The sequence below is a fragment of the Amia ocellicauda genome, chromosome 6 (assembly GCF_036373705.1).
Source record: "Amia ocellicauda isolate fAmiCal2 chromosome 6, fAmiCal2.hap1, whole genome shotgun sequence".
Classification (NCBI taxonomy): domain Eukaryota; kingdom Metazoa; phylum Chordata; class Actinopteri; order Amiiformes; family Amiidae; genus Amia; species Amia ocellicauda.
In genome coordinates, this window is record NC_089855.1 from 41,972,653 (window position 1) to 41,984,964 (window position 12,312).

Here is a 12,312-nt window from a genome sequence, read left to right on the forward strand (position 1 = left end):
CAAAGTCAATTGCACAGAGGGCCGCCCCGACCCCCCACATCTGCAGAAAAGTGTCCAGGTCTCCCATCAGGCTGTAGAAATTGTAATCCAGTCGCACTCTGGAGCTTACGAGAGACCTGAAGAGGGAGAGTGCACACTGTTGCTGCTGCGCTCAGTCTGACTTCTCCTACTGCTCAGGATTAGCCAGCTTTGCCTGCCCCACTAGAAGGTTTGCTAACTGACAAACATGTCATTGGCGCTGCTTGTACTGGACTCCCAAAATAAACAAAGTGCGTGAGAAAAGGAGGCCCAGCTGCTTGAACAGGCTCTCCAGTGCAGTGAACAGCAGCTCTAATCTAGGGCAGTGTCAGAAACAGTGAAAAAGAGTCTCTCTCTCCCCGCAGTAGGGGCAGGTGTCGCTCACTCTGGGGTCCAGTGTATGTGCAATAGAGTTTGTTGCGATGACGCCATGCAGAAGCCATGCAGAAGCGGGGGCTTGTTCAGGCTCCTCCAGGCCGGGCAGGCATCTTCCCCCAGAGCCAGGTGCTCCCTCCAGGGGGTGTCAGGGAGGGGCTGCAGCTGCTGATGGTGCAGCTCCCTCACACTGAGCTGATTGAGCTCCTGACGATGAGCTGTGGAGACAGGCACACTACACAGACTGTGAGGCGACAGTAGGCGGCCTGATGAGCTAGGGGGGACTGAGAGACACAGACAAACAAGGGGAAAGACGGTGTCAGGGTCCTTGGGCCAGCAGTGCTGCGTGAGAGCCTGGAAAAGCTGCTCCACAGCGCCTATGCGAAGGGCGTTCTGTACTGCCCAGAGAAATCTGGTTACGACTCTCAGTGACCTCATACCCAGCTTGGCAGCCAGGCTGTCGGCACCAACCCACTGTCCCCTGTTAAAATCCAACAAATCCCTCAGCCGGATCACGTCGACCTTAAGCAGGACTGACCTGAGGCTGCTGGAGAGCAGGAGTGGACAGCTAAAACCGAGGTTCCAGAGCAGTGGCTCCTCTAACAGCCAATACAGACTGCTGCCCCCCAGCTCCCTACCCAGGGAGAAGCTCTGCCACACCTCTAAAACAGTACTATAAAAAACAGGCAGGGAAGGAAGTATATTGGGACGTGTCTTAAGTAAAAACATGTGTCTGTCATAACAAGTGTCCAGGGCGGGAGACACTGGGGATCTGGAGGGTACAGGAGCCTCTGAGCTGCCTGCAGCCGAAAGGCACTCAGCCTGCTTAACAGATCTACCAACCCCTGTCCCCCCTCCTGGAGCGGCAGGTACAGCACTGCTTTGCGCACCCAGTGCAGCCCGTCCCAGAAGAAATCCAGGAGCAGGGTCTGTATCTGGGACACCAGGGCCGGTGGGGGGTCCAGACAGGCATAAGTGTGCCAGAGCATGGAGGCCACCAAGTTATTAATAACAATTGCTCTCCCCCTGAGGGAGAGCTGGGGCAGCAGCAAGTGCCATGCCCTCAACCGGCCCTGTACCCTCTCCAGCAGGCCAGCCCAGTTCTCCTGCGTCTCCCCCAAAGTCACACCCAGCACCCGAGGGCCTGAGAGAGACCACTGCAGCCCCGCAGGGAGGGCAGGGGGGGCAGAACCCTCCCACACCCCAACCAGATGAGCGCTGCTCTTGCCCCAGTTGACCCTGGCTGAGGAGGCCCTGCTGAACTCCTCCAGACACTCCCACAATGACCTGGATGTCTCGCTGGCCAGACTGTGTCTCAGCAGCATAGGCCGACACCCTGACCGCCTGCTCTGGGTGACAAGGGATGGACAGCCCGGCTAGCAACTGCCTCAGCCTGTGCAGCAGGGGCTCGATAGAAAGGAAGTATAGCATCCCTGACAGACTGCAGCCCTGTCTGATGCCTCCATGGATGGGGATAGGCTCACTCAGGCCACCATTGATCTTCAGCACACTGAACACACGACAGTACAGCAGCTGAATAAATTCTACGAACCGTGGGTCGACACCAACTGCTCTCAGCACCTGAAACAGGCACTGCGGCCGGCATGATGTCTCTGAGCCGCTTAGCCAGAGCCTTATACAGGATCTTATAGTCCTGACACAGCAGCGCCACTGGCCTCCAGTTCACAATGGAGGACAGATTCCCCTTCTTGGGCAGCAGAGTCAGAACAACTGTACGACAGCTAATGGGCAGCAGACCAGCTCACAGGCCCTCCTACAGCACTGAGAGCAGGTGAGCCCATCCAGCCCCGGTGCCCAGCCCTTATTGAGCTCTTGCATTGCGCAGGTCAGCTCTGCCAGGGTTAGTGGGGCCTCTAACCCCTTGACCCCATCCTGTGGGACCTTAGGCAGACCCTACAGAAACTGCTGCTGCTGCTCCAGGCTGCCCGGCTCTGCGGAGTACAGCTCCCTACAGAACTATGTGGCATGACTACCCATCTCTTGCCCATTCTGCAGCACGCGGCCCTCAGCCGTCCTCAGGCAGAGCATCACCCTGCTCTGCTGCCGCCTGCATTCCAGCCCAAAGAAGAACTTGATGGGCGCATCCATCTGTGTCAGGCTCTTGAACTGCGAGCGCACCATTGCTGCTCGAGCCCGCGTCCTTAGCAGCTCTGACAATGCCTGCTGCATAGCTTTGAGGTCCTCTAATGCCCCCGAATCTCCAGCATCCAAGGCTCGGTGGAGCACCTGAATCTCTCCTTCTAACTCCTTCATAGATTCATTCAAGCTGTCAGTCCTATGCTCAGTGTACTTCTGGCAGAAGAGCCTGGTCTTAACCTTGCCAATGTCCCACCACTGTCTCAGGGAGGCAAACCTAGGGCGCTCTGATCTCCATCTCTGCCAAAAGAAAAGAAAAGAATTACAAAAAATCCTGTCCTGCAGCAAGCTATTATTGAAAAGCCAGTAGGCACTGCGCAGCCGGACAGGAGAAAGGGTGACACTCACAGTGATGAGACAGTGATCAGTGGTCAGGTGGGGGTGAAATGGCAGCCACCGATCAAATTGACTTGATGTCTAAAGTTATAAAATCTATCCAGCCTGGCTAGCGATATAATGCTAGAACCCGGCCTCACCCAGGTGTACTGTATCACCTTTGGGTTGGCATTCCTCCAGACATCGACCAGATTGTGCAACTGTGTATTACCTTCCAGCTGTTTTGCTGACTGTGGACTGGGCTCCAAATGATTCCTATCTAATCTATAGTCCACAGTACAGTTCCAATCACCCCCCCAAAACCAGGATCTCCTCAGCCCCACAGTCTGCTAGCGCTTTGCTGAGCACCGAATACACTGACAGTCTGTCTCTCACAGCATTGGGGGCATAGATATTAATAAACACAAAGGTCCTTCCCCCGCTCTCAGCCTTTACCATCAACAATCTTCCACCAACAAACTCTGTTTTCTTAAAATAATCCATTTTAAAAGTGTGTGAAAATAAAATCCCCACTCCCCCACTCACACTAGACCCTTGGCTAAACACACTCTCTCCTTTCCAATCCCACTGCCACTCACACTCATTCACACTGTCTGCGTGCGTCTCTTGTACAAATAAAAATTGAGACATAAAAAAACATACTATTAACCATCATCATTAGATTGCAAAGCAGTCCTGACAACACTCTTTCCACTTCTTTAACCTGTAGCACTCCGGCTCACTAAACTCCGCGAGTGCCACATCCTGCAGGATCACTTGTGCAGATGCCAGGAACTGCTTTGCATTAGGGAAGAAGTTTTCTAAAACTATGTTCCTCTTCCCCTTGGTCTCTCTTAAAAAATCCTTAATGCTTTTAGCACTGTATCCCGCAGTGTCAGTGGAGGCGGGCTCGCCCTGGGAGTCAGCGATGTCCCCCTCAGCAGCGCTGTCCGAGTCTGCCCTCTCCACAGCCGCAGCACTGCACTCAGACTCCCGGCGCCGCAGCCGGTCGGCCACCTTGGGTTGAGACGGCAGGTTCCCCCAGACAGACTCCCCTGACTGCGAGTCCCGCCGCACCACAGCCTCCACACCGCCTCCGGGATCCTCCTCACCAGCCGTCCTCGCAATATTCGCCTTTTTAGACAACTGTATCAACGGCCTCAGAAGACGGGGCAGACTGCTTCTGCTGTCTTTTCCTGGGCACTTTAAACCCATCATCACTGGCTAAGTGTTCAGTCTTGGTGGCGGCCGCATCAGCAGCAACAGCAGCTCCCTCCTCGGCTAACTGAGCCCGTGGCTGCTCTGCATTCTCACTGCTAGCAGCTTCCCCACTAGCATCCCCTACTCTGTCCCCACCGAGGCCAGTAGCGTTTGCCACCGCCTCCCCCTCACCGCTCCCCCGGCCGGCAGAGCCGACACCAGACGGCTCTGCCTGCTCCTCACCTTCCTCTCTCCCGGCCGCCGGAGACTCTCCCTGAGGGCAAGAGCTACTGATGTGCCCCTGAGCCCTACACCTGAAACACCTCATGGTATCAGTTGACACGAACACCACCTACACTAACCCCTCGATCTTAAACTTCAGAGACAGGCTTAACTCATCGGCGCCGTCCGCCAGCACTATGAAACCCTGTCTGCGGTAAGAAAGGACGTGTTTCAGCTCCGGGGCACTGCAGCCCAGCAGCACCCTCCTAATGGCGCAGGTGAGCCGGCCATAGCGACTCAGATCCCCCACCAGCAGATCGTTGCTCAGGAAGGGGGGCACATTGGAAGTAACCACCTTTACAGCCGGGGTGGCCAGAGGGAGCGTGGGCAGGAAGGTCCCCTTCACTGTGACCCCCTCCTCCATCACATCCTTCACCAGCGCCTCAGAATTCAGGAAAACCACGATGCCCTTATTCATTCGAGCCGCAGAGACGATGTTCTGGAAGCCGACCTTCCATCCGATCTCCATCGCACAGTCCTCTACCGACATCTACTCCTGGGACACGAGTATAAACCCGTGCTTTCGGGTCAGCGTTTCGTAATTAAATGAAGGGAGGGGTCTCCCCGCCCGCAACGCCATGCTGATATAAATCGAAAAACAACCCCCTAAACCCGAATCGTTTAAAACCAACAAACGATTAAAAGTATCTACAAAAAAACAAGAAAAGGAAAGAAAAAGAGTAGTAAAAACACACACACACACACTCTCTCCAAACAAACCTCCCACCACCACTGACTCCCCCCATAAACTCCCAGCATGCAGAGAGAGAGAGAGAGAGTGTGTGTGTGTGTGTGTGAGAGTGGGTGCGTGGGTGGCTGTGTTAGTGCCTGTCTGTCTGTCTTCTGTGTCTGTCTGTCTCTGTCTCTGTCTCTCTCTCTGTCTCTCTTTCTCTCAATTCAGTGCATTTGTATTGTAAAGCAATTGGACATTCAAACATACATTTATACATACATACATGCATACATACATACATACAAACATATATATGGAAAAGAAACAATACAATTAAAAATCACAATAAGATGTAATAAAGTACAGGAAAACAAAATGTAATGAAATGTGATCTTTAATACACACAAATATGTATAGCTGGTCGGTAGCGTCTTGGACTCGGGTTCCTCTTCATGGAGGGGAACGTGGATGAGTTTGTACCATTCTTGGGAGGCTCTGCCTTGTTGGGGTTTTGCTGTGATCCAGGTGAACAGCAGATCGGGCATAGGTGGGCATGTGGGTAGAGGAGGAGGAAGGCCGGTCAAGCAAATAAGCTTGCTAAGGTACGCAGCAGCAGCAAACAGCCCCACCATCCAGCCAGCCAGGCAGTCTGGCTGGCAGTGACTGAGTGGTTGACAGACAGCAAGCAACGGAATGCACGTGCTCTGTGATGTCATAGCAGTCAGCTTAAGAGAAAGGTTTGTCATGTGATGTCAACGCTGAGCTGGATGGCTCTGTGTGTCTTGCTGGCTGTGTGTATGTGTGTGTGTGTGTGAGAGAGAGAGAGAGATAGAGTGTGTGTGTGTGTGTGTGTATGTGTGTGTGAGTGGGTGGCTGTGTTAGTCTCTGTCTCTCTCTCTGTCTCTGTCTCTCGCTCTGTAGATGCATCATAGGGAACATATGTAACAATCTCTCTTTTTGTTTACCAAAAATGTGAATGAACGTATTTCAAGTGGGTTTTGCCTTGTTTGGAAACGTTTTAAGATTATTTATGAAGTGTAAATTGGATTTGTCTCAATTTTCTGTAGTTTTCAATATATGTGCCATTCAGTAGCGTTCATGTTACAGATGTGTCTTATGCAGTGGTAAGGTCAATAAAATGTCAGTAAAACTTTATTTTAGCAATTATAGAGGGGATCAAATGCAAATAGAGGGTCCGCACTAATTATCTAATTTACCAACAACATTTAAACGTATGTGTGTTTATACACCAGCTGCTAAAGTCTGATAGCTTTGATCTCATTTTTTTTTTCTCGTGAACACCAAATGCTGTTTGCTTGATTTTTACAGATTATGTCATAAATTCTGTCATAAAGCCTGACAAATTGTATACTATAATATTGAATATTTTCAAAGTTACATCATTGTTTGTTTTTCCTATCATGTTACAAATGTTCCGTATGTGAAAGATGCATTATATCTTAATAATGTCAAAACAATTAAAGATATACGGATTATGATTTGTGGTAAAGTTATAACACATTGCTTTTAACTATGTGTGTCAGTAAAAGTTTAAAAAATCCTGACAGTTTTTTATTGATCCTGCAAAATAAGTGTTTAGGGAACATTTTTAACTTAAAGTAAGTGTTAGTGTTAGGGTTAGGGTTATGAATATAATTGATATATAGAATTGCTAAGAACTGTAAATGTTTAAATTCAATTTTTCATGGATTGTGTGAAAGTTTCAGTTCTATATTCGGTTATGAAACTGTTTTTTTTTTCTATTTGTGTATATGAAAGATATACATCTATACAATATCTTCACTATTATAGATAAACACATTTTTATTTTCGGCATTGTTAAAGCACATTGGTATTACCTATGTGTATCTTTAAAAGTTTAAAATTCCTAAAGGTTTTTTATTGATCTTGCAAAATAAGTGTTTAGGGAAAATTTGTAACATAGAGTTAGGGTTAGCCACTGGGTAAAGGTTACATCTTCAACAGTAAATTAATTCTTGTTAATTATTCTCATCAATGTTAAAGAACAATAAGATCTATTATGTGTGTCGATAAAATGCTGATATTGCATAACGTTTGCTTGTGTATTCTGCAAAACACATATTTATGGAACATATGTAACATTAGGGTTACGATTTGCCATAGACGCGGTATGAGTTTGATTGTGATGTTAAAGACGCAGTCGCCTCGGTGCCGATTATTATTGCTGATTTTTCTCCACTTCTACTCCACGCTTGGGAACGCCCACATCCAGTGACATCAGCGTTCGATTCCAAAACTGGTGGAAAAGCGGAACAGTTCACAATAAGATCAGCTGGATCCCAGGCCGAGCAGCGGCTCTGGCTACAGCACCGGCACCATGTCGGTGGAAAAGCGCTAAGTGAGCTCACACTGAGCTCAGTGTAATGTCTGCTCTGGAGAGCTCACAGTGTGACCTAGTCGTGAGTTCACGTCTTTACTGGGTAGTCCTTGAAAACTTAATCGACTCAATTCTTGGGCTTAATTGGTCAAAATGACCATTGGTTGAAGGTACTCAGGGACTGATGTGTAGAGAGACTTATTAAACCTGCAGGATTGTGGATTTCCCAGAACAGAATTAACCAGCTCACCACAAAGGAACATGGTAGGTGCTATTGCAACATGGATTACACAAAAACATTGAAATCCAAGTTTGCAGTGGTCCTTGGGCCATTGCGTGGTGATCCAGATCACTTCAGCACGAATTTTGCAGTGGTCTGGACTACAACTCCATGGGACTACTGTGCAGTGGTCCAGACCTCAGAAACTGTGTGCATATGAACAGTGAAGTAGGCATCATAACTGTAGGCAATACTATGAACAGTGAAGTAGGCATCATAACTGTAGCCAATACTTTGTGGTTAAAATACTTAATTTAATCCCTGTTTTGTACTGTAAGATATTATTTGTTAGAATGTAATTTTCTATGGGAAATTCTATACCATCTGGTTTGGTAGAGGAAACAGACCTCCTCCCTTTCATCTGGTAGCCCCTGGTATCCCCTGGTAGCCCTGGTAACCCTATCTTTATGACCAGAGACCAAAAGGGACCTGTCCTCTGATTGGCTCTTAGCCAAATTCAAAATGACCCCCCACTTCTAGATTACTTTAGCATAAGACACGTCATGGTGGTGGCAAAATGCTATTGGATGGAAGGAAACCTTATAAAAGGGAAAACAACGAGAATTTGAGTTCTCTTAACTTCTTCATCCTGCAACGATAAGACTGAGCTGGAGAGGAGAGACAGAGAGAGACACATTGCTTCCTGCCTGACCAGACTGGCCTATAAGCTGTACTGTGAGGAGAAAGAAGAAAATGGGTATTATCTGTTTCTTACTGTAATCCAGCAGAAGCTTAATATTACTTATTTTCAGTAATATAATTGAATTATATTAGTTTCCTATTTTTGTCAAAATAAATGATTATTGCACATCTGTGACTTGACCACATCTTCCCTCTAAAAAGAATCTTAAAAAAAAAAAGGACCTATAAGTTTTCAGTTCAACTATTTATTTAGATTGACTGAAAAACCAAGCAATCCCAAATTCTCTTACAGTATGATTGTAGTTTGGATGATATATTAATGCAAGTTGATAACATATTTTAAAGAAAATGGGTTTTAGGAATTGTGTTAAAAAAAACTAAAAGAATTGTCTTAGGGACCACTGCTCCTTTTTTCCAGACCAATATCTGGCACACTTTTTAAAAAAAATTATGTTTAAAACAAAATTGAGGAAGCAGTGGTTAGTTCTGAATCAAACATACTGACCCCCTCACTCAATCTGTAAGTCCTGCAGCAAACATTGGAATATGCACCGATATTTGCACAGACTGGTTTAAATGTCCCTAATAAAAAACCAAATGCCATTTTTGTTGTTTCAAATGTGCCCAACATCTTACCAGTATGTATTTTTAGTATGTCACAAATGTTCCCTAATTCGTTTTACAAATGTTCCCTGTATGTTATGAATGTTCCCTAAGCATGTGACGAATGTTCCCTAGTTTATGTTACAGATGTGCCCTAGCACATGTGCTGTGATCCAGTTGAACAGCAGATCGGGCATAGGTGGGCATGTGGGCGGAGGAGGAGGAAGGCTGGTCAAGCAAAAAAGCTTGCTAAGGTACGCAGCAGCAGCAAACAGCCCCCCCATCCAGCCAGCCAGGCTCTGTGATGTCATAGCAGTCAGCTCAGAGAGAGGTTTGTGATGTCATCGCTGAGCTGGCTGGCTCTGTGGCTTGCTGGCTGTGTGTGTGTGAGATAGAGAGAGATAGAGTGTGTGTGTGTGTGTGTGAGTGGGTGGGTGGGTGGCTGTGTTAGTGTCTGTCTGTCTGCCTGTCTTTCTGTCTCTCTCTGTAATTTTCAATGTATGTGCCATTCAGTAGCGTTCATGTAACAGATGTGTCCTATGCAGTGGTAGGGTCAATAAAATGTCAGTAAAACTTTATTTTAGCAATTATGGAGGAAGAAATGGAAATAGAGGGTCCTCACTAAATATCTAATTGACCAACAATGTTTAAAATTAGGTCTTGCAATGCTGCAGCAAATGCTGTATAATTGTATGTGTGTTCATACACCAGCTGATAAAGTCTGATAGCTTTTGAAGACTCTGTATAGGCTTTGGGATCAGTTCTTCTGACCATGTACCGGTGTAGATTGGACTTCAATAGGAGGAAGTGACACAATAAAGACATATATGAGCCGTGCAGGCGTACAGTCTTAGTGCCCACGCAGGCTCTTCATTGGGGAAATCATTGACTGAACACATTTTTTTTAAAAATTTGTTTTCCTGAGGTATCTGGGAATCATTATTGCAATCAATTAAAATGCTTATTTTCTAAAAATATATTTTATTAGGAAAATATCTTAACTTATTAACTCAAATAATGGAGCGAAATATGTGTATAAATAGTAATAATACATGTCAATAAATATAACTTGAATTGTGTAGTAATAAATTAGGAAAAGGAGAAAGAACAGTTGTTAGGATACAGAGTGATGTTTTCAGAGGGTCTGAGCGATGTTGATGAAGGTTTGAGGACGTTGACAAGGGGTTTAAGAGTCGATGAGGCTTGGGAAGCTGTAAAAAGGGAGTTTGGTATGTGTGAAAGAAATGTGCTTCCACTTTCAGCACAAGAGTTTTGATGGCGATTGAATGGAATATGAGGGAAAATAAGGAAGTTACTTAAGGTATAACTTAATGTAAAATACATAAAAAATTGAATGAGATATAGTTTAAAATCTAAAGTCATGAAAGTGTATGAAAATAATGCTTTCCCAAACAGAAATACCCTATTAATCAGGAAGGGATTCACCCCCCCAAACAAAAAAAAAAAAAAAAAAAAAAGGGGGGTGGGGTTGGGGCAGTGAAAGTGTCTGTGAGGTCAACTATGATCATTTACCTAACAACTATTAACTTTGTTGTTGAAAGAGCTGCTGTAATAATTATTAAAATAGTCTTAGATATATAAGTCAGATAAAAGCAAAGAGATAAGCGCATTGTTTTGAAAGTTTGACAGCTCCACACAAGAAAGAGTATTTACACTAGGTAGTAAAGTTGATTCAGTAACACAGGAGATATGAAGCTGCTGACGACAACTGAGTGCTGTACTGAAATAATCTGTGAAAATTTGGGATCAAGATTATTATTATGAATTGTCCCTTTACTGGAAACCTCATAGATTGTGTGAATGTCAACTACTGTCCATGTGATAGAGATGCCTTTTATAAGGAGGATCTCTGATGTTGTGCGAACCACACATTGTGTCTTCAGATGACCGATCTATTCCACATGGCTGATATGCACATTATGAATCGTGTCCTGAAGGAATCGATGTCTGACCCGTGGTGGCAGAGGTGCATATGGAGAAGACGCTGGTGTTCTCATTGAGACACAGTAGGCCGAGGGCGCGGCTTTAAAGACAGCCTCACGGCATCTTGAACAGACCAATGTTGAGGTCCACAACACTGAAGTGATGCTTGACTTAATGGAGAAATAAGTTAAAATACCGAAATTAAAGGTTGTCCAGATTATAGGAATCTGCAATACATTGTGAAAACAGCACAGATGACATCTGCAGTAGCATATATTCTTGTATTGGTAGTTTATAATGTACTTTTGGTGGAGATGTCAAATTACTCAAATGAATAGAATAAGAGTCATGAAGTAAGAATAAGTCCATTGCTTGTTTGATTGTTTATCAATTAAAATGCATCAGAAATATATGTGAATAATTGAATTTGTAAAAATAACATGTTTGCTGACTTTTGTATTCCTTTAGAAGCAAAACAATGTATGTATTATGTAACTGGGGATTGACCTTTATGACCTGGGGCAGGATGAAATATAATTTGAGATACACAGTAAAGCTCCAGGAAATTGTAGGTGGCCACTGCAATTTCCATAAAAGAGCTCAATATTCAATAAGGTGTAGTTATGACATAATTGTTTGCCCGACCAGGCAAATAAAAATACATTCCTATCCCCTGATTATTTGAATACCTCGCTGTACATACATACACACCTCGTAGGTGGCAGGTTGGGATTAATGGGAGCTGAACACGCAGCACTATACCACCTGCCCCTCCGGAGGAAGAAATTATTGTAACTGACAAACACGATTATTTTGGCTTCATTTCGCTTCATTTCTATTGCCAAAAAGGAGGGAATGAAGACTCTGTAAAGGAAGTTGAAGAAAGTGTTTTGTGATAATTATATAATGTTTTATATTATTACTAGCATTAGAAGTAGTTTTGTATATACACTGAGCAGATTAGATTTAGCAGGACAAGTAAACGGTCAACAAGGTTGGTTTGTTAGAAACTCCTGTCAGTAATGAAAGATTACACAGTGCCGAAATAGCCTACAGCTGTCTGCTGAGAATTTGTTTATGACTGAATTGTTTATCCAGATAGGGAGGAATTGTTTTTGTTAAAGAGCGATTGACACAAGGTAAATGAAGACCGTGGGATCGCATCTTCCTAGTGCACATCAAAGACAGACATCTGCTTTGGATCCATGACCTCTTCACGGGAGGACAGATCGTAAACGGACCCAGACCTATATCTTCTGATTGGATGAACGGCCATAAGATGTTACGTCATTTTTCCAATAAAGTTGTACTCATGTCTGTAAACATTAAGTCTCACTGAAGGAATTATTCCTGACGTGAGGCTTCCGAATGGCTCGATTAAAGTTCTGTTTGCTTTATCTCCGCGACTTCTCCACTTATTTCTGACACGGTTCTACAACTTGGCATAACAAACGAGGATCTGAA